The 27631-nt window shown below is 42.3% G+C and overlaps 1 protein-coding gene across 20 annotated transcripts in view; it reads left to right on the top strand.

The window, feature by feature from the left end:
* The window catches only part of ADD3 (adducin 3), a 173983-nt gene that overhangs the window by 69238 nt on the left and 77114 nt on the right, over nt 1-27631 (top strand). For 3 of the 20 annotated variants that reach the window (XM_070057248.1, XM_070057244.1, XM_051824171.2), the window contains exon 1: nt 26080-26281. The exons of the other annotated variants lie outside the window; for them this stretch is intronic. The gene's annotated coding sequence lies outside the window, so the exon portion shown is untranslated. Of the gene's footprint in view, nt 1-26079; nt 26282-27631 lie in introns of those variants that run through there. 20 annotated transcript variants of the gene reach the window in all.

The following is a 27631-nucleotide window of genomic DNA, read 5'->3' as shown; positions in this document are numbered from 1 at the left end:
TCTCAGAGCTTTAGACCAGCTTCAGAATATTTCTCTCATCTCACATCTTAAAATTTTTGATTGCCATTGGAACGTCATTAATACTCCTTCTGTGGGATTTTATTCTCTGTTGTCTGTTTAGGCCTAAATTGTTCATGTCAGTACAAATTCATTTCTTGACATTTGGAATGACTCAGAGAACTTGAAAATGTTTTTTCCATATCTCAGCTCAGTTATGTGGAATATTTCATTGGTGATATAGAGGAATGACAATTAACGTATTCTGTAGGAAGGCAGATTCAAATCTGAACATTCTTTTCTGAGAGACAACTTGAATTTTAATGAAGAGTACTGACCTGAAGTCAGGGCATATACATTCTGTGTAACTTTGGGCACCTCTGAATTCTTACTTCTGGATTGGGCCTTTAAGGTCCGTTCAACTATATTTGACATTCACTGAACTAGAATAAAATGTAGTTGTTTCTTTGGTGCTCATTCTCCCAAAGACCCTCTGTATACTATGAAAGGTGAAAAGGAGGTAAGCCAGTTATGCTGTTTGATTTTGAAGGATGAAGCTGCAGTGTTCCAGATGGTAAAGCTCAGCTGACAGAGCCACTAACTGTAGCCAAAGTAGATGCAGGTAGTGCTGATGGTCTCCTGACAGGGCCTTAGGGATTGAATTATTCAATGAAACTCATATGGGTAGAATGCAGTCTAGAAAAGACTGTTGTTTTTTTTTTTTTTCCTTCCTGCTGGTTGATCTTGGGAGGTCTAAGTGATAGAGGATTCACTGGTATTAACTTTCCTTTTTCATATAAGGAAAGCATGTTCAAGAAGTACTTTTATACGAGGTAAAGCAAAGGGTCCGGTATAGTGGAGTAAGCCTCCATCTGCTGAGCTGGTATCCCATATGTGCACCAGTTCGAGTCCCAGCTGCTCCACTTCCAATCCAGCTGCCTGCTAATGTGCCTGGGAAAGAAACAGAAAATGGCCCAAATGCTTGGGCCCCTCCACCCACATGGAAGACCTGGAAGAAGCTCCTGGTTCTTGGCTTCAGATCAGCTCAGCTCTGGCCGTTGTGGCCATTTGGGGACTGAACCAGTGGATGGGAGATCTTTTCCTCTCTCCCTCTCTCCTTCTTTTCCTCTCTCTCTCTCCCTCTCTTCCTGTCTCCCTGTCTCCCTCTCTCTAACTGCCTTACAAATGAATAAAGAAATCTTCTTAAAAAAAGTAAAGTAAATAGATACTGGATATATCACACATTCTTGTACATTATACATGGTAAACTCTTCCTACAGTGTACATAAATGCTGAAATATATCCATGAAATCCAAAAATCCAGGTGCTTAGTGTAGAGGAACTTTGAATATCCATTTGCATAGACACCCCCTTCAACAAATGGAAAGGTGATGAAAAATTAAATATTTGTCTTTTCTGTTTGTGTTGCTATGTTTATCTGTATTGTATAATCATCCATGTAGATTTCTAATTTGAAATACCTTCTTTTCTAGACTGTTACACAGTATGAACATTGTTTGAAATCTTCAAGGATATCCAATGCAGTCTTCTTATTTTCAGTTGAGAAACAAGGCCCTGAGAGACCCAATAACTTAGCCGAAAGCATGGTATGAGTTAGAGTCAGTCAGAACTGGAACCAGAACCTGGGTCTGCTCACTCCTAAATTTTTACTTTTTTTTTTTTTTTTAAAGAGCTATTTATTTATTTGAAAGTCAGAGTTACAGAGAGAGAGGCAGAGAGAGAGAGACAGACAGAGAGAGAGAGAGATTCCATCTACTGGTTCACTCCCCAATTGGTCACAACGGCCGGAGCCACGCCAATCCGAAGCCAGGAGCCAGAAGCTTCTTCTGGGTCTCCCATGCAGGTGCAAGAGCCCAAGGACTTGGGCCCTCTTCTGCTGCTTTCCCAGGCCATAGCAGAGAGCTGGATTGGAAGTGGGGCAGCCAGGACTCGAACTGGCGCCCATATGGGATGCTGGCACTGCAAGCTGCAGCTTAAGCCGCTTGGCCACAGCGCTGGCCCCTAAGGTCTACTGTTAAGAACACAAACCTGGGGCCTGTGTTGTGGTGCAGTGGGTTAAACTGCTGCCTGTAACACCTGCATCCCAAATGAGAAGCAGTTTGAATCCAGGATGTACAGTTTAGATCCAGCTCGCTGCAAATGTGCCTAGAAAAGCAGTAGATGACAGCCCAAGTACTTGGGCCCCAGCCACCTATGTGGGAGAGCCCGGTGGAGTTTCAGGCTCCTGGTTTCGACTTGGCCTAGCCCTGGCTGTTGCAGCCATTTAGGGAGTAAATCAGCTGATGGAAGTGCTCTCTCTGTCTCTCTGTCTCTTTCCTTCTCTCCCTCTCTCCTCCCTCACCCTCTCATTTTTCTCCCTCTGTAATTCTGCATTTCAAATAAATAAATCCTTTTTTTTTAATAAAAGAACACAAACCTATCTTTTATGTTTGAAAGTATGCAATGTAGTCACCAGAGTTAGTGAATGAGATAGTCTGTTATTCTTTTCCAGAAATATTTCAACATTTGCTCTTCCATAGCATATCAGAAAGTAGCATTCTGCCAGGCCAGCAGCTATATTTCTGTATGGTATTCTCTGCCAAGTTCTTGGACTATGATATGAAAGAGTGTTAGGCAAAGTAGGATAACTTGAACATAAAGTTTCTATTAGAGTGAGAGCCCAGGAAATCCACTTTTTTCTCATTAAAAAAAAAAATTTATTTGAAAGTCAGGATTACAGAGAGCAGAGGCAGAAAGGAAAAAAGAGAGGTCTTCCATCTGCTGGTTTACTCCCAAATGTCTGCAACGGCGGGACCTAAGCTGATCTGAAGCCAGGAGTTTCTTCTGGGTCTCCCACATGAGTGCAGAGGCCAAAGGACTTGGACCATCTTCTGCTGCTTTCCCAGGCCATAACAGAGCTGGATGGGAAGTGGAGCAGACAGGACTCAAACCAGTGCCCATTTGGGATGCCGGCAGTGCAGATGGCAGCTTTATCATCTTGCCACTGCACCAGCCCTGAAAATTCACTTTGACAGAGCACAGTTGTGTAACACTGAAATGTATTTGTTTTGAACAGAAATTTCAGAATCAACCCAGCAGAGAAAATGTGGCATAGGGGAAAAAAAATTCCTAATTATTTGTTATGGATTGGTGGTTAAATTCAGGTGTTTGTTTTTATTTCACATAGTTTAGTTTTGAACAGGAGCCAGGATCCTTCTCCATGTTTCCCACACGAGTGCAGGGGCCCAAGCACTTCGGCCATCTTTTGTGTCTTAGTTTTTAAAAATGACTTAGAGGGACTGGCATTGGGACATATGGGTAATAATTTAAAGCCATTGCCTACAGTGCCAGCATCCAGTCTGGGCACTGGTTCGAGTCCTGGCTGCTCCACTTCCAATCCAGCTCCCTGCTGATGTGCCTGTGAAAGTAGAAGAAGGTGGCCCACCAGTGTGGGAGACCCAGAAGCTCCTGGCTTCAGATTGGTGCAGCTCTGGCTGTTGTGGCCATTTGGGGAGTGAACCAGCACATGGAAGACCTCTCTCTCTCCACCACCCCTGACCCTGCCTCTATGTGACTCCACCTTTCAAATAAATAAGTAAATCTTTAAAAAAATAACTTTGATATTTAATTTGATTTAAATATTTTAGGAATGCATTGGAAATATTTTAGTCACTAAATGTGGTAATCACTAAAAATAGCATAATGATTTTAGAAGAAGGTATAAGACAATGGAATGTATTAATACTTCAACATTGCTGTTGGCTACAGTGATTGAAATTTTTTTTATTTAGTAAATATAAATTGCCAAAGTACAGTTTATGGATTACATTGGCTTCCCCCCCATAAATTCATAATTTCCCTCCAACTCACACCCCTCCTATCTCCTGCTCCCTCTCCCATTCCATTCACATCAAGATTGATTTTCAATTATCTTTATATACAGAAGATCGATGCAGTATATATTAAGTAAAGATTTCATCAATTTGCACCCACACAGAAACACAAAGTGGGTAGTCTTTTCCAAAGTGCCTATTCAGATCTTTTACTAATAGAAAATATTAGGGGCTGGCGCTGCGGCTCACTAGGCTAATCCTCCGCCTGTGGCGCCGGCACACCGGGTTCTAGTCCCAGTCGGGGCGCCGGATTCTGTCCCAGTTGCCCCTCTTCCAGGCCAGCCCTCTGCTGTGGCCAGGGAGTGCAGTGGAGGATGGTCCAAGTGCTTGGGCCCTGCACCCCATGGGAGACCAGGAGGAGGCACCTGGCTCCTGCCATCGGATCAGCGCGGTGCGCCGGCCGCAGCGCGCTGGCCGCGGTGGCCATTGGAGGGTGAACCAATGGCAAAGGAAGACCTTTCTCTCTGTCTCTCTCTCTCACTGTCCACTCTGCCTGTCAAAAAAAAAAATATATTAGGTTATCTTATTATTGATTTTAGTAGTTTTAAAATATATATTTTGAATAATCATGTATAATTAGCCTTATATTGTTAAAATCCATGTTTAAAGTTCATAGTTAACAGTTTTCCCTTCCCTTCTTCTGAATGATGCAAAGATCTTTAAACTTTTTTTTTTTTTTTTGACAGAGTGGACAGTGAGAGAGAGAGACAGAGAGAAAGGTCTTCCTTTGCCGTTGGTTCACCCCACAATGGCCGCCGTGGCCAGCGCGCTGCAACTGACACACCGCGCTGATCCGATGGCAGGAGCCAGGTACTTATCCTGGTCTCCCATGGGGTGCAGGGCCCAAGCACTTGGGCCATCCTCCTCTGCACTCCCTGGCCACAGCAGAGAGCTGGCCTGGAAGAGGGGCAACCGGGACAGAATCCGGCGCCCCGACCGGGACTAGAACCCGGTGTGTGGGCGCCGCAAGGTGGAGGATTAGCCTATTGAGCCACGGCGCCGGCTAAACTCTTTAACTTCTATTTTGCATTCTTATTTTGTATGAGATTGCTGACTAGGATTTATATACTATATATTTATATAGTATTTTAAATTATTTGTTTACTAGTTTGTTCACTCTCTTTTATCTATCTTAGCTTTTACATCCTGTTTTATCTTTCTTTGTAGAATTTATCCTTTAAAAGTTCCTTTAGTGAGTTCACAAAACTCTTTTAGTTAGACATTTTATTTTACTCTTGAGAATTTTGTTAGATATGCCATTGTAGGCTGACGTTGTGAAAGTTTTTTTTTTTAATTCTGTTTGTTGAACTCTTTATTCAGTATAGTTAATCTTATGTGAATAAACTTAATTGAAAATAGATCTTGGGGCCAGCGCTGTGGCTTAGTGGGTAAAGCCACCACCTGCAGTGCTGGCATCCCATATGGGCACCAGTTCGAGTTCTGGTTGCTCCACTTCCAATCCAGCTCTCTGCTATGGCCTGGGGAAGCAGCAGAAGATGGCCCAGGTCCTTGGGCCCCTGCAGCTGCGTGGGAGACCCAGAAGAAGCTCCTGGCTCCTGGCTTCAGATCGGCGCAGCTCCGGCCATTGAGGCCATCTTGGGAGTGAACCAGCAGATGGAAGACCTCTCTCTCTCTGGAAGAAGCTCCTGGCTTCTGGTTCCAGCCTTTGAGGCCATTTCAGGAGTGAACCAGAGGATGGAAGATTCTCTCTCCGACCCCCAACTCTGCCTCTCTCTAATAACTCTGCCTTTCAAATAAGTAAATAAATCTTAAAAGCAAAAAAAAAAAAAAAAAAATACATCTTAGTAAAAAATAAGAATGAGTTAGGAAAAGGAGGAGGAAGTAGGGTAGGAGTGCAGATGGGAGGGCAGGCAGGGTGGAAAGAATCACTGTGTTCCTTCAGTTGTATTTCTGAAATGTGTGAAGTTTGTATACCTTAAATAAAGGTTTCTAGAGGAAAAAAAAAAACAATACAAAAAGGAAAAACAATTCTAGGCTGTCTTCTCCCAGCACTTTGAAAATATTTCTGCGTTTTACTGCTTTTATTTATTTTTCTTTTGAAGTCTACTTTAATTGTGAGTGCTTTGTTGGTCTCTTGTTTCTGGACAGCTTTGGAAAGTCTCTAGCCAGGATGTCCTTGAGTATGACCTCTCCCCTGTCTTATTTCTCTCTTCAAGAATTCTAGTGTGTTGAACTTACTGTCATTAGTCTTTCTTTTGCATATTTCACTTTGTCTCTATGCTTCAGTCTGGCTAGTTTTTTCAAATCTGTTTTCCCCTTTATTTATTTATTTTTTCAGTTGAGCCTTGTCTGCTGTTTAATCCATGCATCAAGTTTTTTCAGTCATTTGTAGTTTTTCTCAAATGTACTTGTCTTTATGGCATCTCTTTGTCACATGATTCTATCTTTAAAGATAAGTGTAAAAATACTTATTTTATGTTGTGTGTTTAATTATGCCATTGTTTGCTGTGCTTTAGTGGGAGTTGGGGCGATGTCAAATTCTGTTCTATTTTTCTTATTTAAGTTGCAACTTTATTTAAGGTGGTTTGTTTCCTCATATGCTTTGTAATTCTGAATTTTGAAGTTAGCCTTATTTTGTCTGTGGTAGTCCTTAGGCAGTCTGTTTCGAGGGCACCCTACTCCAGATAGGGTGTATGTTTCCTTTTTATCAGGTGTCTTGGGTTTCTGCCAACTTAAGACCATTTTGGCCGGCGCCGCGGCTCACTAGGCTAATCCTCCGCCTGCGGCGCTGGCACCCCGGGTTCTAGTCCCGGTGGGGGCACCGGATTCTGTCCTGGTTGCCCCTCTTCCAGGCCAGCTCTCTGCTATGGCCCGGGAGTGCAGTGGAGGATGGCCCAAGTGCTTGGGCCCTGTACCCGCATCGGAGACCAGGAGAAGCACCTGGCTCCTGGCTTCGGATCAGCAAGTGCGGTGCGCCGGCCGCAGCGCGCCGGCCGCGGCGGCCATTGGAGGGTGAACCAACGGCAAAAGGAAGACCTTTCTCTCTCTCTCACTGTCCACTCTGCCTGTCCAAAAAAAAAAAAAAGACCATTTGGTATTTGTCTTTTGCCTTTTTTTTTATTCTTTTCTTTGTAGAATGAATTATTTATTTGAAAGAGTTTGAGAGAGAGAGAGAGAGAGTTCTTCCATCCACTAGTTCACTCCCCAGATGGCTGCAATGGCCATGGCTGAGCCAGTCTAAAACCAGGAGCCAGGAACATCTGGGTGAGTCTCCCATGTGGGTGGCAGGGATCCAAGGACTTGGATCATCTTCCACTGTTTTCTTTGGCACATTAGGGAACTAGGTCTGAAGTGGAGCAAGTGGAACCTGAACCAGTGCCCATATTGGATGCCAGTGTTGCAGCTGGTAGCTTTACCCACTACGCCATAACACTGGCTCCTGCCTTGGGGTTTTCTGGATGATGCCGGCATGTAAATTCAAATCACAAATCCTTGTGAGACCTGTTGATATAGATTCCCAGGACAAACTTTTTTTTCCATTCAGCATTCTGGAGTAAACTGGGGAGTGAACCACCAGATGGAAGATCTCTCTCTCTTTCTCCCTCACATTCAAGTCTGCCTTCTAGATAAATAAGTAAAAGATTGTGTTCAAGATAAATGAATATGAGTTACAGAGAGGGAGGGAGGGAGAGCGAGAGAGATATCTTCATTCATCTGGTTCACTGCCCAAATGGCCACAACAGCCAGAACTGGGCCAATCTGAAGCCAGGAGCCAGGAGCTTTCTCTGGGTCTCTCTCGTGTGTCAGGGGTCCAAGCATTTGGGCCATCTTCTGCTGCTTTCCTAGGCACATTAGCAAGGAGCTGGATAGAAAGTAAAGCAGCAGGGATTCAAACTGGCACCCATATGGGATGCCAGCACTACAGGTGGCGGCTTTACCCACTATGCCACAGTGCTGGCCCCATAAATAAATCTTAGAAAAAAAATTCCCTGTTAGTGAGCAGGTTTCCTTTCTTTCCTTTGTTTTTCTTCTTCTTCCTCTTCTTCCCTTCTCCTTCCTTCTTCCTTTCTTCTTTTTCTTCTCTGCCTTTTAACTTAAGATGTGACCTTTCAAGATCCTGGCTTTGTGTGTGGATTTCTCTAATAACTCCCCACCTTATAGAAAGAACCCTCTTTCCTAAAAAATTTACTTCTGTTTATTGACTATAGCTGTGATTCAGAAATTCCTCTGAAAGTTTTAAGCAGTGCTTTGAAATGTCTGAGAGTTTCTTCAGAGGGTCATAGAAAATAAAAAGCTATGCGTGAATTTCAAAAATTTTTTGCACCAGAGCAAACGTAATTCCATTTTTTTATGAATTTTTTTAATTACTTTCATAGCAAAGAGTCTAGAATCTTTAGAAATTACTAAAATAAGAATATTTTCTAAAAGTATTTTACTGATGGTATGATCTGTATAATGATTTTGTATTGAAAAAGGTGTGCATGTTTACTACAAATTTATGTTTGTAATCTGACCAACCAAATTGTTAAAGCTCTACAGCTGGTTACTCTGTTCTGTCATTATTAAAAACATTGTACATGATGCACTGGTTACTTTGATTTATCAGGTACATCTTGACTTTTGTATCATGGCAAAAGCAAACACTTATTGAATGCATGATGTCATTTTTCCAGTTTCTATAGAAAGGCATTAACAAGTGAAAGAACAAACAGATTTGATAATGCACTAAATCATCTACACAAAACTTGAAGTATTTCACCTTCTTTCAATTTCATTTCTGAGAGTGTAGCAGAGTAGTAACTGTTAAACTCAAAATTGAAGAAAGTAATTTGCTTCTAGCAAGTCTTCCAGGATCTTTTCTGTGGATTCTAGCCACAAGATTGAAAAATGTAGTTGTAAGTATATACTCTTTTTTTTTTTTTTTTTTTTTTTTTTTTTTTTGACAGGCAGAGTGGACAGTGAGAGAGAGAGAGAGAGAGAGAAAGGTCTTCCTTTGCTGTTGGTTCACCCTCCAATGGCCGCCGCGGCCGGCGCGCTGCGGCCGGTGCACCGCGCTGATCCGATGGCAGGAGCCAGGATCCAGGTGCTTTTCCTGGTCTCCCATGGGGTGCAGGGCCCAAGCACCTGGGCCATCCTCCACTGCACTCCCTGGCCACAGCAGAGGGCTGGCCTGGAAGAGGGGCAACCGGGACAGAATACGGCGCCCCGACTGGGACTAGAACCCGGTGTGCCGGCGCCGCTAGGCGGAGGATTAGCCTAGTGAGCCGCGGCGCCGGCTAAGTATATACTCTTACTTACTACTTTCTATTTGCAGTTTTTAAAAAACTTAGAAGTAGCTGCAAAGGTTCTTGCTGGGCCTTCATTCTCCCCACATCCTTTTTAATGTAAAACATCATATCTTTTTTTTTAAAAGATTTATTTATTTATTTGAAAGTCAGAGTTACACAGAGAGGGAAGGAGAGGCAGAGAGAGAAAGAGAGAGAGAGAGATCTTCCATCTGCTGGTTCACTCCCCAGTTGGCCGCAACAGCTGGAGCTGGAGCTGTGCTGATCAGGAGCCAGGAGCCTCCTCCTGGTCTCCCACACGGATGCAGGGGCCCAAGGACTTGGGTCATCCTTCACTGCTTTCCAGGCCACAGGACAGATCAGAAGTGGAGCAGCCAGGACCTGAACCAGCACCCATATGGGATGCCGGCACCGCAGGCGGTGGCCTTACCCACTACACCACAGCACCGGCCCCACATCATATCATTTTTTATATTGGATGAGCAGGAATCAGTTTAAAGGGGTTGAAAGCTGTTTCAGATTGATGACTTGGCAATTCAAAAAGCGCCCACAGTCCTGCTTTTCTTGGAGTAATTGTTAAAAACTCAGGCATTGAGAATTGTTTCTATAAAGTGTCAGATTCATGGTTGAAACAAAGAAAAAACTTTACACTAATTCATAGACCCCAAAATTATTTTTTTGCTTGTTTGTTTAAGATTGATTTATTTATTTGAAAGGCAGAGTTTCAAAGAGGTAGAGAGAGAGAGGTCTTCCGTCCTTTGGTTCTCTCCCCAGATGGCAGCAACAACTGGAGCTGGATTGATCCAAAGCCAGGAACCTGGAGCTTCTTCTGGGTCTCCCACATGGGTGCAGGGGCCCAAGGACTTGGGCCATCTTCTACTGCTCTCAGGCCATAGCAGAGAGCTGTATGGAAAGTATAGCAATATGTACTCAAACTGGCACCTATATGGAATGTCGGCACTGAAGGTGGCAGCTTTACTCACTACTCCTCAACTCCGACCCCTAAAACTTTTATAAACCTTATAGCATCTTGCAATTTGTAGAGTGGCATAGACAACAGGATTTATCATGGGCTGGAGCTGTGGTGTAGTAGGCTAAAGTTTACTCTGCCTGTGGCGCCAGCATCTCATGGGCACTGGTTTGAGTCCTGGCTGCTCCACTTCCCATCCAGCTCTCTGCTATGGACTGGGAAAGCAGTAGAAGATGACCCAAGTCCTTGGGCCCCTGCACCTACTTCAGAGACCCGGAAGAAGCTCTGGGTTCCTGGCTTCGATCAGCCCAGCTCCGGCCACTGTGGCCATTTGGGGAATGAACCAGTGGGTGGAAGACCTCTCTATCTCCCCCCTCTCTGTCTGTAACTCTATTTCTCAAAATTAATAAATAAAAAATTTTAAAAAAACTTTATCATGATGTCAATAAATTGTGTTTGGAGTTTATATTAGTTTTTTCAAAGTTCTCAGTTTTTAATTTTCATGTATAGTGTGTACATATTACCTTTATAAAATACTAACAGTACCAATGTATTTTTGCTTTGACTCCCTTTATTATATTCCTACAATTTCATTATTACATCTCTTATTTTGCTTAATATTTTAAGGTGATAGCCATTTAACATATGCTAACTTTTTCTGTATTAGAAGAACACCGCTTCTTTTACTTCCCCTGTTGGTAAGATTGTGCGATCTTTCAGTTAAACAAAACCAAAATTGTTCACTTGCTCAGTGTTCCACCCCCTTAAAATAAGCCACATAGCTCCCCATGGGTGTGGCTGGGCCTGGCACTGCTACCAGTTACTTGATCTTATCTCATGTCACCCTTGGCTCTTTACAATGTCTCATTTGCTTTCTTAACTCCTTTCCCCTCTTCTGCAAGGTTTTGTATTGCAGTTGTCACCCCTTTCTCAAAGACTCAAGAAGCAGTTCATGTGAAGTTTTTTTCTTTTTTTTTCTCTAAATATTCTTAAGAATTTACTGTTGAAAGATACGTATTTCACTGAGGAATTCCTAATTCAGGATAAAACTCAGTATGAACATATAGAAGGCAAGAGGGTTTTCTTTTTTGAGAGCTTAGATATTATAGGTATGAATTTATGAATATGAAATGCAAATGGACCTTGCTTTATGTTAAATGCATGCTCCTAACAAGTTAGCTCTTTCCTAATACAATGTAGTTAAATGCAGGGGTTACTTTTTAAAGAAAGAATCTTTAAAGAATTCACAAAAGCAACCCTACCTTTCTCATTTTAGAAGGCTTTTTTCCTCTTAGGTTGTCATAATGGTATGTGCTATAAATATCTATTTCTTTTTAAAGATTTATGTTTATGAATGTTAAAGGCAGAGAGGGGGGAGGGAGAGGGAGAGATGGATGTATCTTCCACCTACTGGTTTATTCCCTAAATGGTCCCAGTGGCCTGGTCTGGGTCAAGATCAAGTCAAGTACCAGGAACTCTATCTGGGTCTTCCACACGGTTGGTAGACATCCACATACTTGGGCCATCATCTGCCTTCCCAGGTGCATTAGCAGGAAGCTGGATCACAAGTGGAGCAGCTGGGTCTCAAACTGGCACTCCAGTATGGGATGCTGGCATCACAAGAAACGCTTAACCTGCTGCACAACACTTGCCTCAATCTCCATATTCTTGGGGAAAAAAAAGGGGGAGATTTAGTATATGTGTGTGTTCAGTATATCTGAAATGTTAACATCATGACATATTCCCATCAGTATATCACGATGGGTGATCTCAGCAACTTGACGTGTAATTCATCACTGTAACCCCTTTTTCCAATGCATGAAAGTAACCTTTTCTGATATCAACCTTTTTTTTGGCCAGTGAAATTGAGCACCATATGAAACAGTGCTTGTGATCTTTTGGGGTTTTCTTTTTTCTTCCCATCTTCTCTTACTAAATCTCATACTTGATACCTTGAAGAAATTAAGCCCATAGCATGTTGCACATTTGTGCCACATTGAGCATGTCTTCGTTTTCTGACCTTGGTGTTAACCTAGAACATTCTTATGCCTCTTTGAGTAATGATGCAGTAGCAGATTACTGGTTGACTGACTTTCAAGATAATTGGTCTTAATTATTTCTAAGTCATTGCTTAGTGCAGTGTGAGGACAAGCATTGTTTCAAGACGGGGTATAAATGGCTTTTGAGTTTCTTTTCTTAGCATGCAAGCCTAAAGATTATAGTGAAAGCAAAGGGACATGACACAAAATTGTGTGGTTCACTAATAGTTTGTAGGCTTAAATTATACAAACCTATGTAAGCTGTCAACATGGGCCAATTTGAGTTTCCTTTTTCTATTGGTTGTAATCTCTGATACTTTTATTTAAAATAAAGCCATGCGTTAAAATACAGTTTTATTAAGAAGTATAATATCTTTGCATATCTTCCTTTCCCACACTATACCTACTCATTTTTTTTTTAGACCAAGCTCCAGAGTAGCTTCCCTGAAACCCTTTGAATGGGTACTTTTCTCTGAATCTGTAATATGTCTATCACAGCACAATAACATACCTTGCCATAATTGCTTAAGAAGCTATCTCTATCTCTTGTCCTCTAACCCATAAAATTACTAGTATTTTAGGGGGCCAAGGACAATGTCTTTTGCATTTCTTATATTATCCACCATACCACCTGCTTAATTTTAGCATGTTATAGGCATAACAAAGTTATTGTTGGTAGAATAAATCTAAGACAAAAATAAAATTATTTGTTGATGGATTGATTTACCAACTTTAAATATAAATTTTTATCTAAAATCAGAGTATAATACATGATCAGTACTAGTATAGACTTAGTAAAAAACAAGTTGACACTTTTCAACTTTAGTAATAAATACATGGGGACAGCAAATGGAAGTGCCTCTAAAATAGAAAGAGGAGATATATTTACAGACCCATTTTATGTTTGTTTTAATTAAACTACATGTCATGCTACCAGTTTTCTGAGTAAATGCCATTCTACCAAGCATGAAATGGAAAAACATATTAAGATAACATTCCTTGAAAGCAGACAGAGCTGTGCACAGATTGAGGAATGGAACTGGAGATGGAAGAGAGAAATATCTAAACCTATCTTTTGCCCTGTCATGGGAAAGGCTTGATAGAATTTAGGACATTAGTTTTATTTTTTTATTTATTTTCCTTTTTTCTTTTTAAAGATATATGTATGTATATATAAATAAATATATATATTAAAGATTTATTTATTTACCTGAAAGTCAGAGTAACACACAGAGAGAAGGAGCAGCAGAGAGAGAGAGAGAGAGGTCTTCCATCCGCTGGTTCACTCCCCAGTTGGCCACAACGGCTGGAGCTGTGCCAATCTGAAGCCAGGAGCCAAGAGCCTTCTCCAGGTCTCCCACGTGGGTGCAGGGGCCCAAGAACCTGGGCCGTCTTCTATTGCTTTCCCAGGCCACAGCAGAGAGCTAGATTGGAAGTGGAGTAGCCGGGACTCGAACCGGGATGCTGGCACTGCAGGTGGTGGCTTTACCCACTATGCCACAGTGCCGGCCCCAAGATATATTTTTTATTTAGAGTTAGAGGTAGAGACAGAGGGAGATCTTCCATTACTGGTTCACTTCCCAAATGGCTGCAACAGCCAGGGATCTGCTGTCTCATGCCGAGGCCAGGAGCCCAAAGCTTCTTTCCTGTCTCCCATGTGGTCTGGCACTGATTTCCTGCAAGTCTTAGTGTGGTGCTGGATCAGAAGTAGAGCAGCTAGGTCTCAAATTGGTGCCCATAGGCTCCGCTACGCTCCAATGCAGGCCCCAGAGCATTAGTTTTAGAGGATGGAATGTTGCTTTTGTCATGAATAGGTAACTTGCTATCTGATAGCAATGTTTGAGACTGTTTGAATTTAATTTGGAGGAGAACCTTTAGAAATATCATTTATAAATAGGACTTAATTCCCCAAGATTAAGAAAATAATTTTTAATTGTTTTTATTTCCTTGAAGGGCAGAGATATATAGAGATAATGAGAGAAAGAGATATGGAGCGATCTCCCATATGCTGATTCACACTCCCATATGCCATCCACAGTTGGGACAGGACCAGGTCAAACCAGGAGCTGGGAATTCAATGCAGGTCTCCCACATGTATGGCAAGGACCCCCAACTACTTGAGCCATCACATGATGCCTCCCAAGGTGCCCATGAGTAGGAAACTAGCATTGGAAGTAGAGCAAGTACTCAAAGCTGGGCCTACAAATGGCATTTTTCATTGCTTCACCATAACTGCCCCTTAAGTGTTTTTTGATATGGCTTTTATTGTGCAAAATACTTGAACTATAAAGCTCAGCTTTCCGATTAAAGAGATTTTCTTTTGTCTCAACAAGAGAAAAAACAGCAATTTTAAAATGCCTGTGTCGTCGCATACCCTTAGATGGAGCAGATTAAAGTAAAGGTACTATTTTTTTTTATTTGAAAGGTAGAGTTATAGACAGTGAGAGAGAAAGACAGAGAGAAAGGTCTTCCTTCCGTTGATTCACTCCCCAAATGGCCACAACTGCCAGCACTGCGCCGATCCGAAGCCAGGAGCCAGGTGCTTCTTCCTGGTCTCCCTTGCGGGTACAGGGGCCCAAGCACTTGGGCCATCCTCCACTGCCCTCCCGGGCCACAGCAGAGAGCTGGACTGGAAGAGGAGCAACTGGGACCAGAACCCGGTACCCATATGGGATGCCAGCACCACAGGCGGAGGATTAACCAAGTGAGTCACGGTGCCAGACCCAGCAAAGGTACTATTTATAACAAAACATTGTGGGGCACAGAGACCTGTGATCAGCAATAATATATTGTACACTTACAAATTGAAGAGAGGAGGGGATGGTGCTGTGGTACTGCAGGTTAAAGACCCAGCCTGCAGCGCCAGCATCCCAGATGGGTGCTAGGTCTAGTCCTGGCTACTCCACTTCTGATCTGGCTCTCTGCTATGGCCTGGGAAGGCAGTAGAAGATGTTCCAAGTCTTTGGGGCCCCTTCCCCCACTTGGGAGACCCAGAAGAAGCTCCTGGCTTCTGACTTCGGATCAGCTCAGCTCCGGCCATTGCAGCCATTTAGGAAGTGTACCAATCGATGGAAGTGTACCAATAGATGACCTCTTTCTCTGTCTCTGCCTCTCTCTGTGGCTCTTTCTTTTTCTTTTTCTTTCTTTTTTTTTTTTTAAGATTTATTTTTATTTGAAAGTCAGTTACAATGAGAGGAGAGGGGGAGAGAGTGAGAGAGAGAGGGAGGTCCTCCATCCGATGGCCACAACAGCCGGAGCTGCGCCGATCAGGAGCCAGGAACCTCCTCCAGGTCTCCCTCGTGGATGTAGGGACCCAAGAACCTGAGCCATCCTCCACCACTTTCCCAGGCCACAGCAGAGAGCTGGATGGGAAGTGGAGCAGCAGGGTCTCAAACCAGCGTCCATATGGGATGCCGGCGCTTCAGGCCAGGGCATTAGCCCGCTGCACCACAGCGCCCGCCCCCTCTGTCTTTCAAATAAATAAAATACAGTCTTAAAAAAAAAATTGAGGCCGGCGCCGCGGCTTACTAGGCTAATCCTCCGCCTAGCGGCGCCGGCACACCGGGTTCTAGTCCCGGTTGGGGAGCCGGATTCTGTCCCGGTTGCCCCTCTTCCAGGCCAGCTCTCTGCTGTGGCCCGGGAGTGCAGTGGAGGATGGCCCAAGTGCTTGGGCCCTGCACCCCATGGGAGACCAGGAAAAGCACCTGGCTCCTGGCTCCTGCCATCGGATCAGTGCGGTGCGCCGGCCACGGCGGCCATTGGAGGGTGAACCAACGGCAAAGGAAGACCTTTCTCTCTGTCTCTCTCTCTCTCTCTCACTGTCCACTCTGCCTGTCCAAAAAAAAAAAAAAAAAAAAAAAAAATTGAAGAGGAGAGATCTCAAAATAATATTCCTTGGTAAAGATTTAGAAAGTAAAATAAGAAATTGTGTGTCATGATTGTTTTATATGTTGTTATTAGGTTGTTTTATTTTTTACTTATTTTCTATTCCATTTTGGATATTTCATCAAAGCAGCAGAAATTATTCATGATTCCAAATATTTAAATGTCACATATGTTTATTCTTATATTTTTATTCTGTTTTCTTGTTAATATGGTTTTTTTTTTTTTTTTTTTTTTTTTTTTTCATCTAAGAGAAGGTACATTGCTTTCAGAAGTATTATGCCTTGGTACCATGACTCAAAGTCAACTTGTTTTTCCACCTCAAATTTGGCAACCTCGAAGATACAAAACAATTTCATCAAGTTGTTCAATTTCTGTTTTTTTTTTTTTTTTATTGATTTTATTTATTTGAAAGAGTTACAGAGAGAGGCAGAGACAGAGAGAGAGGTCTTCCATCCGTTGGTTCTCCCTAAATGCAACAGCTGGAGCTGTGCCAGTCAGAAGCCAGGAGCCAGGAGCCTCTTCCGGCTCTCCCACGCGGGTTCAGGGGCCCAAGGACTTGGGCCATCTTCTCCTGCTTTCCCAGGCCACAGCAGAGAGCTGTATTGGAAGAGGAGCAGACAGGACTAGAACTGGTGTCCATTTAGGATGCCTGCGTTTCAGGCCAGGGCTTTTCACCTGCTGCGCCACAGTGCCAGCCCCCAATTTCTGTTTTAAATGCAGATTTACCTAATCTTTAGAATTTATGGTTTACTGAATTTTATCCTAGTTTTAATAGGCTTAACTTGTTAATCATTGTAGGTTATATTATATGCACTTTTATCCAGGAAAAATATTTTTGGATATTAATCATATTTCACTTACCTCAGCTTTACCTTTTCTATAATTGTTCCCTCTTTAAATGCATGGTTGTCTCTTTTTTTAAAAAAGATATTTATTTGAGGGGCAGAGCTACAGACAGACAGAGGGAGAGACGGAGAGAGAGGTCTTCCATCCCCTGGTTCACTCCCCAGATGGCCACCACAGCCGGAGCTGGGTTCATCTGAAGGGAGGAGCCAGAAGCTTCTTCTGGTCTTCGCTGTGGGTGCAGGGACCCAAACACTTGGGCCATCTTCAACTGTTTTCCTAGGCCATTAGCAAAGAGTTGGATTGGAAGAAGGGCAGCTGGGACATGAACTGGTGCCCATATGGGATGCCAGCACCACAGGTGGAGGCTTGGCCTACTATGCCACAGCACTGGACCCAGGGTTACCTCTTTTAACAAAAACAAAAATCTGTCAGATATTTAATAGGCAAAGGACATTATTAACTTCATTAACAATATTGTTGAACTCCTCCTGTGCCAGGCCCTTTGCCTAGGTTTTGCAAGGCCCTGCCTTGAAGTGGCTCACCACACGTGTGACAGGTGTAGTGGTAAACAGACTAGCAAAAGTCGGTGTAAGCAGTGCTGTGGTAGCAATAAGTCAGAGGATTGTGGGACTTGAGGCTTTCAACTTCAGGGTGGAGGCTCATAAGAGGCTTTTCTTCACAAATTTGTCTTTGCAAGGAGGCAAAGCCAGGACATTCCAAACATGAGAAATGACAGATTGTAGCCAGAGATTCCTATAGATTAGAGTTGCATTTCACCATCTTGGAAAGGCCCTTGTTATCTTCCAAAGCATGAACACCATGATCAGCACTTTTATCAAGGAGTTATGCATGTTGTATCATCATTTCTGAAAACAGTTAGTTTGGGGATCAAATGTCATGAGAAAGTAAAAGCTGCTCGTGAGACCTCCTGTAGTTCAGGAGCATCTCTGAGTTAGGCTTTGTAACTTGAGGATGGCAGACTCTTCTATGAAGCAAACTCCTACATAGAACTCACATAGCTCTTAATGTCTTGGCTTTGGTTTACTTTTTGTCTAGTCTCCCCACCCCCAGCCTTGAGTTTTGCTCCCTCAGCTCAATCTCTTGTACAGATTGGTTGTTCCTATAATTTTCTTTTTTTTTTTTTTTAAGATTTATTTATTTCTTTGAAAGTCAGAGTTAAACAGAGGAGAGGCAGAGATGATCTTCTGGGTAGATGAACTTTGAATTCTTGCTTGACAAATAAAAAGAAGAGCATGAAAGACAACGGAGCTGTTCATACAAAGCTAGGTAAAGGTAAAAGTACATAAGGTGTAAGTAGCCCTTACACACAAAAAGTCTGTGCTTCATCCCTCCCAGTATTCCACTTCTGTGATTATATAAATAGGCAAAAAGAAAACAAGCAGCCTCTTTTTTTCCCAAGTATTATTTCACTACTTATTGCTTAAAAATGAATATTACTTTATTTCTTGTCATTTGCTTTGCATATGTTAAACAGGAACCCAAAGTGGGGGGTAGCACAAAAGTTTAGAGAGATGTGAACATGCTAATTCTTATTTATTTATGTGAAAGGCAGAGACAGACACATAGAGCTCCTTCATCCATTTCTCGCTCCCCAAATGCCCAAAACAGCCAAGGCTGGTCCAAGGCAAAGCCAGGAGACTGAAAGTCAATCCAAGTCTCCCACATAGATGGCAGAGACCCAAAGTACTTGAGCTATTACTACCACCTCACAGGGTGTGCATTAGCAGGAAGCTGTAACCGGAAATAGAGCCAGGACTCAAACCCAGGCACATCAATATGGGATACAAGTGTCCTAAGCAGTGTCTTAACTGCTGTGTGAATGTGCCAGTTCTAGAACCATCTTTTTTGCCCCTCTACTTCCTGTTTCTTTCATTTAATCACCTTACTACATGCCAGACACTTCATAAAATTTTGCTTAAACCCTACAGCTTTATGAGTTAAGATATTCCTTGTTTTACAATTGAGAAAACTGACTTAAAAGGAGTTTTTAAAAACTCACAACCAAAAACTTAAGATACACAGCCAGTACTTGGGAGATCTCTTCCTCTGAGCCAGCTTATCACCAAAATGTTTGCTCCACTCATCTGCTCAAGAGTCTTAGATTACACCCTACCAATAAATGATCAGTCTGGTGACGTTAGATGGGCACCCAAAACTTTGTACATTTTGTTTCCTTCACCTGAGAAATTGGGTAATTGAAGTAGATGGGTATGTACTTCCTTTTAGTTGTGATCTCTTCTTTGGTTCCTCCCATCTGTTGTGTTCATGTATGCCAATTTTCATTCTGTATATGACCAAGTATAAGATAATAGGATATGGTAGAGCATATTCTAATGCAGAGATTGCAAAGGCATAAATATGTGGAGATGTTAAATATAAATCATGATTAACCCTGTGGAAGGGGGATTGGGATTGCCTGGGAAGAGGCATGAGGGAACTTTTTGGGTTAAAGATAGTGTTCAGGCCGGCGCTGCGGCTCACTAGGCTAATCCTCCGCCTGTAGCACCGGCACCCTGGGTTCTAGTCCCAGTTGGGGCACCCGATTCTGTCCTGGTTGCTCCTCTTCCAGTCCAGCTCTCTGCTGTGGTCCGGGAAGGCAGTGGAGCATGGCCCAAGTGCTTGGGCCCTGCACCCGCATGGGAGACCAGGAGGAAGCAACTGGCTCCTGGCTTCGGATCGGCACAGTGCGCCGGCTGTAGCAGCCATTTGGGTAGTGAACCAACGGAAGGAAGACCTTTTTCTCTGTCTCTCTCTCTCTCTCTTACTAACTCTGCCTGTCAAAAAAAAAGATAGTGTTCAGGGGCCGGTGCTGTGGTGCAATGGGTTAAAGCGCACTGGTTTGAGTCCTGGCTGCTCCACCTCCCATCCAGCTCCCTGTTTTTTTTGTTTTGTTTTGTTTTGTTTTTTTGTTTTTTGTTTTAACTTAGTGAATATAAATTTCCAAAGTACAGCTAATGGATTACAATGGCTTTCTCCCCCATAACTTCCCTCCCACCCGCAACCCTCCCCTTTCCCGCTCTCTCTCCCCTTCCATTCATATCAAGATTCATTTTTAATTCTCTTTATATACAGAAGATCAGTTTAGTATACATTAAGTAAAGGTTTCAACAGTTTGCACCCACATAGAAACACAAAGTGAAAAATACTGTTTGAGTACTCGTTATAGCATTAAATCACAATATACAGCACATTAAGGACAGAGATCCTACATGAGGAGTAAGTGCGCAGTGACTCCTGTTGTTGACTTTACAAATTGATACTCCTGTTTATGGCATCAGTAATCTCCCTATGCTCCAGCCAGCTCCCTGTTAATGTGCCTGGGAAAGCAGCAGAGGATGGCCCAAGTCCTTGGGCCCATTCACTCAAATGGGAGACCTGGAAGAAACTCCTGTCTCCTGGCTTTGGATCGTCTCAGTTCTAGCCATTGTGGTCATTTGGGGAGTGCACCAGCAGATGGAAGACCTCTCTCCTTCTGTCTCTACCTCTCTCTGTAACTCCGTCTTTCAAATAAAGAAAAAAAGGATAATTTTTTCTAAAAAAGTTATTTATTTATTTGAAAGAGTTACACAGAGAGAGAAGGAGAAGCAGAGAAAGAGAAAGAGTTTCCATCAACTGGTTCACTCCCCAATTGGCCGCAGTCAGCCAGAGCTGCGCCAGGAGCTTCTTCCGGCTCTCCAACGTGAGTGCAGGGCCCCAAGGACTTGGGCCATCTTCTCCTGCTTTCCCAGGCCTCAGCAGAGAGCTGGATTGGAAGTGGAGCAGCCAGGACTCGAACCAGTGCCCATATGGGATGCCAGCACTGCAGGTAGCGGCTTTACCCGCTACACCACAGTGCTGCTGGCCCCAAAAAAGATAATATTCAGTCTTTTTTTTTTTTTTTTTTTTTTTTTGACAGGCAGAGTGGACAGTGAGAGAGAGAGACAGAGAGAAAGGTCTTCCTTTGCCGTTGGTTTCACCCTCCAATGGCCACCGTGGCCAGCGCGCTGCGGCTGGCGCACCACGCCTATCCGAAGGCAGGAGCCAGGTGCTTCTCCTGGTCTCCCATGGGGTGCAGGGCCCAAGGACTTGGGCCATTCTCCACTGCACTCCCTGGCCACAGCAGAGAGCTGGCCTGGAAAAGGGGCAACCGGGACAGAATCCGGTGCCCCGACCAGGACTAGAACCCGGTGTGCTGGCGCCGCAAGGCAGAGGATTAGCCTACTGAGCCGCGGCGCCGGCAATATTCAGTCTTAATAGGAGTGTACACATAAGTTGTTTATCTCATTGTATGTAAATTTTGTATCAAAAGAAAAGTTCTAGCTAATAATATGCATGTTAAAGTGTGCTGATTGTATTTACCTTAGAAGACACTGAAAGCAGATTAATAGAGGAATGAATAGATGCAGAGATATGTGACAGAGCAAGTTTAATGCAATGTTTCAGTAGAACCTGGTGGTGTTTATGGTTCTTAGAAAAATCCAGTTTTCTGTATGATTGAAATTTCTATAAAATAATAAATATTAAAAATGTTATTTATAATAAACTATTGGAGAAAGTCACTTTTTAAAAAAGATTTATTTTTTATTTATTTGAAAGGCAGAGTTACAGAGACAGGAGGGGAGAGAGAGTTATTTTCCATCTGCTGGTTCACTCCCCTAATGGCCACAACAGCCAGGGCTGAGCCAAGCCAAAGCCAGGAGCCCAGAGCTTCTTGCCATTGTCCCACATAGGTGCAGGAGGCCAAGCACTTGGGCCATCTGCTGCTGCTTTCCAAAGGCACCAACAGAGAGCTGGAATGGAAGTGGAGCAGCTGAGTCTCCAACCGGTGCCCATAATAGGATGTGGGCATTACAGGCAGAGGCTTAACTTGCTTATGCCACAATGCCAGCCTGGAAACTCACTTCCAAACCAGCTCTCTGCTATGGCCTGGGAAAGCAGTAGAAGATGGCTCAAGTCCTTGGGCCCCTGCACCCATGTCAGAGACCTGGAAGAGGTTCCTGTCTCCTGGTTTCGAACATTTCTGGCCGTTGTGGCCATTTTGGAAGTGAACCAGCAGATGGAAGATCTCTCTCTTTCTCTGTCTCTGTCTCTGCCTCCGCTCTGCCTCTTTGTAATGCTGCCTTTCAAATAAATATATAAAGCTTTAAAAAGTAAATAAACAGCTTAGGCAGTCCCCCCATTTTTTTTCCTAGCCAGCCTTTTATGTGTGGGAAGTTCCTTTCCTTAGACATTTCAAGCTAGACTGAATGTCCCACAGAGCTAAAGCTTGCCAGGGTATGCTCATCCTTATGGCTATTTTAGTTGCTAATAGTTATACCATATTTCTAGAAATTAATGACGCCATTAGTGAAAAATCAAATTTATCTTTCCTTCTCCCTCCCACCCCAGATATATCCTTGACCAGAATATGTGTGTTGGAAAGGAAAAAGCACTCTTTTTGGTTTGTATTGTTTTATGCTTTGTTTCTAATCTGTCACATGAAGTACCTTGTTATTTCTTTATAACAGATCATGCTTTCAGGATTCATAGCACTTAATTGGAGATAATCATTGTGTTGGTTTCTGTTCTGGCACTTGAGAGTATCTTCATTCAGAAGCTTATGGAGGCCGGCGCCGTGGCTCACTCGGCTAATCCTCCGCCTGCAGTGCCAGCACCCCGGGTTCTAGTCCTGGTCGGGGCGCCGATTCTGTCCCAGTCGTTCCTCTTCCAGGCCAGCTCTCTGCTGTGGCCAGGGAGTGCAGAAGAGGATGGTCCAAGTGCTTGGGCCCTGCACCCTATGGGAGACCAGGAGAAGCACCTGGCTCCTGCCTTTGGATCAGCACAGTGCGCCGGCCGCAGCGTGCTGGCCGCGGCGGCCATTGGAGGGTAAACCAACGGCAAAGGAAGACCTTTCTCTCTGTCTCTCTTTCCCTGTCTACTCTGCCTGTCAAAAACAAAAACAAAAAAAAGCTTATGGAAATGACTGTCTCTTGCATCGAATAAACAGTTTGTCTTCTCCTCGTGGTTAAGAATCTTTTCTTAGTGGCTAAGCACCAGACCTTTGTGGAGCCTAGAGTGAGTGTCCTGCCTGTGTTGTGTTAGATAATGGCTGGACATTAGGAGTACATGATCTCTTGTGCAGCTGGTGTTGATTGGTGGGCAAAAGGGGAAGAGAAAGGTTTTTAGGACAGTGAATTCAGTGATGGGGATACCTAGTTTCCTGTTTCAACAAAAAAAAAAGCTGAAATATATTTTGAATTTTTTGCTCTAAAAACACCATCTATCCCTTTTTTATAACTTTTATAAGAATAATCACACATCATTTTATGTAGTAAAAATACAGATCATATAACATACAGAAAGTACAATATAATATGACATTTTACCAAATTTAAATGAAACAAATATTTGAAATAAGATTGGAGTTAGAAGAAAGGGAGGAAGGGAATGGAACACTTCTTGAGTTGCGTGTGAACCCATAGTATAGTTATTAAACCCTCTGATACTCAGTAGAAAATAGTTTTATTTAAAATCTGAAAACTTAGGAGGAGAGGGAAGAAGAAATTTGATTGCTTGAAAGTTACCATAGGAGATTGGATCTGTAAATTTACTTTAATCCCTGAAACAGGTAGGTGCATGTGAGGGCCAAATAATGTCTGGACTAACCAAGAAAAACTTGATTTTCTGCTTAACTGTGGTGAGCATATTGGTTCCCAACACCTTTCACATTTATAAAGATTTTTTAGAGCCGGCGCCGTGGCTCAATAGGCTAATCCTCCACCTTACGGCGCCGGCACACCGGGTTCTAGTCCCGGTTGGGGTGCCGGATTCTGTCCCGGTTGCCCCTCTTCCAGGCCAGCTCTCTGCTATGGCCAGGGAGTGCAGTGGAGGATGGCCCAGGTGCTTGGGCCCTGCACCCCATGGGAGACCAGGAAAAGCACCTGGCTCCTGGCTCCTGCCAGGATCAGCGCGGTGCGCCGGCTGCAGCGGCGGCCATTGGAGGGTGAACCAGCGGCAAAGGAAGACCTTTCTCTCTCTGTCTCTCTCTCTCACTGTCCACTCTGCCTGTCAAAAAAAAAAAAAAAAAAAAAAAAGATTTTTTAAAAGAGATTATGCATCGGAGAAGCAGCCATGTAGTAAAATACGTATTGTAAAAATATTAAAATACTTATTGGCTGGATTTAACATATTCGGGTTGTGTGGATTCCTAAGAATGTCACACCTTGTCCATGCCAATAAATCAGTGTGTCTATTCTTGATATTAAATCTGATGTTACTGGCAGATTTTCTTCTTTTTTAGAAGGGTGATATTCAGAAGGGAGGGATGTTTTTTTCCCCCATTCATTTTGCTCTCTCCATGATTGGGGTGTGTGTGTGTGTGTGTGTGTATGTGTGTATGTGTGTGTATGTATGTGTTAAGCTATGAAATAATACTGGCAAATCCCAAGAAAACTGGATCTGGATTTCATTTTGTCTCTTCAACTCTGTGTGATCTTGTGCACATTCCTGACATGTTACAAACAGCTTGTGTCTCTGAATGTGCGGTATCAATTTTCAGTGGTGAAAGCCCCAAAAGGAAATAGACTGATTCTTCCATGCACAAACAGCTGGGCAGTTGTGGATGGAATTAATTGCTGATATATATTGGCTCTGTTTTTGTTCTCTTTGTCATTTCCTTTGCAGCTGTGAAAGTGAAGTTTGACTTGAAAACAGACATTTCCAGCAGTGCAAATCCAAAATATATCGAGATGGGATTCTTCTAATATAATATCCAACTGGAATCTTTGTGTTGTTCAGTTTGAGAGTGAGATGAGGAAGAGCAAAAGATGGCAACAGATATATATATATATATATATATGTATATATATATATTCTGAAAAATAATCAAATCAGGCACTTGGACTAAGAAAAGGGTGTTTTGGAATTGTTACTTTATCATATGGTGAGAGTAACTTCATAATTCAGCAAAGGCTAGATTATCCAGTACCCCCTCCCAAAGATCCTGAAAGAGGGTATACAGAGCCATCTCTCAGACTATGGAAATATCCAATACTTCGAACTGACTTATTGTCTCAATATGAGGGAGCAGTAGTTGGCAAGGTTAATGTGACAATATGCATCATTAAAAATATTTTCCTGTGGACCAGCTCTGTGGCTCAGTGGGTTAAGCCGCCATCTGCAGTGTCGGTATCCCACATGAGCGTTCCTGTTCCGATCTAGCTCCCTGATAATGTTCCTGGGTCCCTGCACCCACGTAGGAGACCCTAAGGAAGCTCCTGGCTTTGGCCTGGCCCAACCCTTGCTGTTGCGGCCATTAGGGGAGTGAACTTGTAGATGGGTGATGTCTCATTCTGTCTCTCCCTCTTTCTCTGTAATTCTAACTTTCAAATAAATAAATAAATATTTTTTAAAATATTATTATAGAACAGTACTTAATAAAACATATTTTCCTGGTTTTTTCTCAAAGCTTTTTTCCATAGTTTTAAATTCTATGTAAGCAGTTATATACTTTGGATCTTCACATGCTTAGATATTTTACTTAAACTTATTTTTTATTTCATGATTATAAGAATCCAATGAGAAATAACTTGTTTCTGGTTATGCATATACACAAATTAGTTAAAACCACTTTGAATAATAATCAGATGTTTAATAGTATTTATTACTGGCAAACTATTTTAGATGCTATTAAAGTTTTTTTGATAGTATTTATGTATACTCTTATATCCTATGGAATACTGTACTTGGGAAAAACGTCATAGAAACTTTTAAATTTTCACTTTTACATTCAATCTTTCCAAAGCAAGTTCAAAAATCATATTCCTATTTTTCAAGGCAACTCTTCCCTAGTATTGTGTTCTAGTAGGAAAGCATTAAAGAGGACAGGAAGTAAGTAATTTGTCTTCATGTTCAGGTCCCCTGAAAACAGACTGAAGTAATCTAGAATAAGTGGTGTTTCTGACACCTTGAGATATGTAAAAGCTACTATTGCTAAACTTAGAAGTTGGCGAAGTTGGACTTCCTTTATAGTAGTCTACTTCCACCTAACATTCTGTTGGTTGAACTGCGTGATTTATCTTACCTTTTATCTTTGCTTTCTTCACAGAAAAGAGTCCATATAGTTCACTTAAAAGCAGGAAAGCTGATGTGCAAACAAACTTTCCCCTGTTTGGTTTATGGAGGATTAGCCAGTTAATTTTGAAGCTGAGGCCCTGAAAATTGTTGCCGCAATATTAATGTGCAGTTTGCTCTCACTGCAGTCTGCTTGGGTGTGTTGTTTCCCCTAGAGTGGGCTCCACCCTTGCTCTAACCGCACAGAGTGTGGATATCTTAGTGTTTAAAACAAAGTTCATTTTTAGGGCAGCATTGCATCAGAATTGCCACACAAAAACCAGCTTAAGAAATGTACAGCAGCTTCATTTTTTTGTAAGTAATGGATTGTCTATTGTAAGACTGATGGCTTACAGCTTAGGGGAAGCATAGATAAGATAGATGGTTAATTTTTGTGCCAGCTGATAGTAATGTGTAGTATTCTTATTTTGGGGAGGAGAATCCTGTGGCTTTATCACTCAAGTAATTTTTCTTTTGGTTTGCTTGCCTACTTTATTTTTCTTTCTTAAATAATTTACTTAATAGTTACTGTTTTTAAGTGTTTGAGGGATGACATTAATTATTAAGCAAAGTAAAATAATGCCAGTCTCCCAAATATGTGAATTATTTAATATAAAATATTTTAAGTAGTGTTTTATACTAAAATTATTGGACTGATTAATTCCATAATCTGGTAATTCTGCATTTCGAGACATCGTGGCATGAACTTTGTGTGTAAGAGTGGGTTCATTGAATTAAAAAAAGGCAGCATCTAAAGAGCCTTTTATTTCTATCATAATGATGCTTTGTCCTGTTGCTGTTGGGTATTTGTCAGAAGAGTTGGGGCAGGCTCCAGCCCAAAGTACTGTTCCATGCCTTGTCATTTCTATACTTCTGTGTTCTTTCTAGAGTTTATGACATGAACAGTAAGTTGAACTATAGGAGAATTATTGTTAGTGAGGTCCATGTTCAGCAGTTTTTTTCTGTGCAAATGGGATCTGTCTGACCTGTTTTCTTTTTCCCTTCCCTGTCACATACTGAGTTTTGTTTGTGATTAAGTTTTAAATGCCTTTGAAGTGTTTAATTATGCACTGGCCAAAGTGGACATTTAGAAGAGAGGCTGTGCTTGGTGATGTCTGTACTGACTGTTGCCTTCCTCTGGTGTGTGTTCGTTGTATACTGTTTCAGGCTAGACACAGCCATTCGGTGCAAGCAAGTTGAATAATCTCTGTCATTTAAAATCAAAGCTGAATGTTGAAAATGGCAGATTTCTGTCAAGCTTGTAGGTGTGATATTGTGTCATCCTTTTCGAACACAGACTTCCTAGCATCTCCTGCCTAACCTTCCTCTATGGAACTCAGTAGTAAATGTATTTAACTGTATGTTCTAACTTCACAAGGGTGTAATAGTAAGTTAAAACCCTGGTATCATAGAAACATACTAACCTGGGAATTAAGAGGCTGTTTTCCTTCTTTGGACATCAGTTTCTTCACCTATAAAATTGGGAATTTTTGTAAGCCCTCTAAGATCTTTCCAGCCTAGAATACCCTAATTTTCTTTGTGAGAACACATCCTTGTTCCAGAAATGTTGAAGATAATGTATTGGAATTGACTAAAAAATGTTGAAATATTAACCTACATTCATTCTTTTTTTTTTTTTTAATTTTTATTTTTATCACATCGGCT

Source organism: Oryctolagus cuniculus, chromosome 15 (genome assembly GCF_964237555.1).
Source record: "Oryctolagus cuniculus chromosome 15, mOryCun1.1, whole genome shotgun sequence".
Classification (NCBI taxonomy): domain Eukaryota; kingdom Metazoa; phylum Chordata; class Mammalia; order Lagomorpha; family Leporidae; genus Oryctolagus; species Oryctolagus cuniculus.
The sequence above is the reverse complement of the archived record's forward strand: the minus strand, read 5'-3'. Positions and strand labels throughout refer to the sequence as shown.